This window comes from Fukomys damarensis, unplaced genomic scaffold, assembly GCF_012274545.1.
Source record: "Fukomys damarensis isolate Sample0158 unplaced genomic scaffold, DMR_v1.0_HiC HiC_scaffold_19, whole genome shotgun sequence".
NCBI classification, from domain to species: Eukaryota; Metazoa; Chordata; class Mammalia; order Rodentia; family Bathyergidae; genus Fukomys; species Fukomys damarensis.
The window spans coordinates 67,964,589-67,967,729 of NW_022900931.1; positions in this window are offsets into that span (position 1 = coordinate 67,964,589).

Below are 3,141 nucleotides of genomic sequence, written 5' to 3' on the forward strand. Positions count from 1 at the left end.
TATCAGTAAAATGGCCTGAAAATACTTACTTTTTTGTTGAATTTGATATTATTCTTTGACATTATTCTTTGTGGCTAAAGGACTGATTTTTTTAAATTATACAGTAAATAGGCCGGGGATTTAGCTCAGTGGTTCGGTGGCCTGCCTTGCAAGCGCAAGGACCTGAGTTCAATTCCCGGTACCAAAAAAATAAATAAAATAAAATAATACAGTAAAACGTTTGGCCAAACCAGGAATTATCAGAAATCCTTCAATATTCAAGCATTTCTCTTCAATTTTTAGAAAAAGACCAGCATACTCAGTCTCTAGTACTAATTGATACAGTATAGTGAAGTATTTTATAAGAGACGTGATGAGCTCTTGTTATCTGAAGATCTACACAGGAAAACAGTCAACATATAAACTCTGCAGTATTTGATTCACAATCAATGTGCTCAGTGTAACTTCTCTATTAGCAGTAAATAACTGGAAAATGACAGCACCTATAACCATAACGAAAAAGTATAAACTATCTAGGAATTAAAGTACCCTAAGTTTTATGGGGGAAAATGAAAAGACTATTAAAACCACAAAAGCATAGCAAAATATATTCTTGGAAGAGATGCTAACAGCTTAAAGATCAAGTTCTTCAAATTTAAAAATTCAGTGCAGTTACAGTCAATATCCAAGGTTGACTTTTTAAGGTAAAACTAATTCTAAGTTTAGTTTCAAGGGGTAGAATCTATGATTAGGTCAACTTTGAAAAAGAAGAACAAATAATGAACATTGAGCAAAGCTGTAAGGAGATGGTGTAGTGTAATAGCAGATGAATGGAATGTAATAGTTCAAGACGTGCAGGTATAAGAACACTGACTATTATGTGATAAAGGCTATGCAGACTGGTGATCGTGAAAATGCGTAGCTCAGAGTTGCTGTGAGAGAAGCCCCTCTGCATCCACACCGGGTGCCCGGGCAGTCACAGGACGAGCCCTCCTCCTGTCACCCCGCCCACACAGCGTGGCACTCCTGATGGATCGCTTTGCTTTGGCAGCTTCCTGTTGGTTGACCAGAGCTCTCTTGAAAGTACACTGTGGGGTGAGGCTCCCCCAGCCAGTCCTTTGCAGGTGCTAGACGTTCTTATCAGTGGTCTTTGTGGCACGCTCCTCTGTACCCTTCACGGATGTGTCTAATCTCTGGCACGCTGGCTCTTGCTCTTGTTTTTTGAGACAGGATTTCCCTATGTAGTTCAGTCTGGCCTCGAATTCATGGTGATCCTCCTACCTCAGCCACCTGAAGCTGGAATTACAGGTGTGCACCACCACGCCTGGCCCTTATTAACCTCCTGCACGTCTCAATCCACCCTGGCATCTACTTCCAGGAAGACCCAAACCAACATACTGAAAAAAATCATGAATAGACTGATTTTTTGAATTAATGTTATTGAAAGAAACTGCCCTTGTATAAAGAAAACTATAGGGCTGGGGATTTAGTTCAGTGGTTCCGCCGCCTCACAAGTGCAAGGACTCAAGTTCAATTTCCCATACCAAAAAAAGAAAAGATTGTATATCCACAGGGTATGAGTGTGTCCTGTGGCCTGATTGTGCCAGCATGGACACAGCCCCACTCCTGGACCTGTAGCAGTCATTCAGGAAAATGTGATTGGCTGGACAAAGTGACAGTTCCCTCTTGTCGCTGGGAACTGGGTGGAAATCAATTGCAAAACCGAACTCTGACAAATGAACTGATATGACTATGACCACCCAAAAGAGAAAAGACAAAGAACGTATTAAAAATACCAGTAAGATGACTCAGGAGTGGATACTGATCTTGCAGACATTAAAAAATTGCTCAGGGAATGCTACAAATAATGCTGGATTCCCTAGTTAGAGAACTTTGGTGAAATGAACCCATTCCTTGGAAGAACTCTCAAATCACCTAAATTCAAGAAGAGATCATTTAAACAGCGCTGTATCCGCTGAAGATTACAGCTGAGTGCTGACTTCATTGCTGCAGGTTTGCCAGTAATCAGTGAATTCTCTTTTCCCACAGGTGACCAGTGCCGCACCGGTTAGGGTCTGGCATCCAGGTCCCCGTGGGAAACGAGCACGCCTCAGTGAGACTGCTGTACTCTTACTGGTGGGATCGTGCAGCATATGCACGGGCTGAGCACACACAGCTTAACAGCCAGTTCACAGAATCCTGCAAAGAGCAGTCAGCTCTTGCACGCGAGGTACCCCTGCCCGAGCACAACTCTAAATTACTAATGTTGAATTGCTGTACCTGGGCTCAGGTTCCCCAGGTCCTCCATTGGCTTCAGGGACCAGAAATCCCTTCCCACAAATCCCCCCTCATCAGGATACCCAAGATCAAAGGACGGTAAGTAAAGCACTCTTTTTATCAGAGTCTTTGCACTAAACTACATCCCCAGCAAACCACCCCTTTATTTTGAGATAGGGTCTCACTTGTTCAACTTGAAATTCTCCTGCCTCAGCCTCCTAGAGCTCTAGGATTACAGGAATGTGCCACATCACTCAGCTTAGTAAAACACTTTCTAAAGGGAATACTACTTCACCAGGAGCAGTTTAAAGAAAGGATTTTTGGCCACCTGGAGAGACTAAAGATGAAGAAAAGAAACTCAGGAAGAAGTCTTCCCTGCCTGTGAGGAAAACTCAGCTCTGAGCTGTCAGTGTCATTTAGGATAGGCTAGGACTTCACAGAATCACAACTTGCATGGAAAACATTGTAGAGGATGTGGAAAATGGGATTCCTCATACACTGTTGCTGAGATCATGAAATGGTGCAACCACTTTGGAAGAGGGCTTGCTATTTTCTTAAAAATTTAAATATCAATTTACTTTATCATCTAGCAATCCACCCCCGGAAGGCCCCGCCCACAGCGGGCCCCGCCCTATGGTAGGCCTCGCCCTCGTCCGCCTGCCACCGCGCCTGCGCAGCATGCTGCGAACCTGCGCCGACTCCCAGAGTCCTTTGGGGTGCAGTTCTGCATTTAGGCGTGGCTTGTGCTTCCGCCCAAACCCAGGCCCAGAGTTTACCGATACCCAGCTGGAAGGCGCAATCCTGGAGCGAGTGGCCCGGAGCAGAGCTAACGGTCACAGCCTGGGTCCGGAGCGAAACCCGCGCTCGGAACTACGTTTCCCAGCG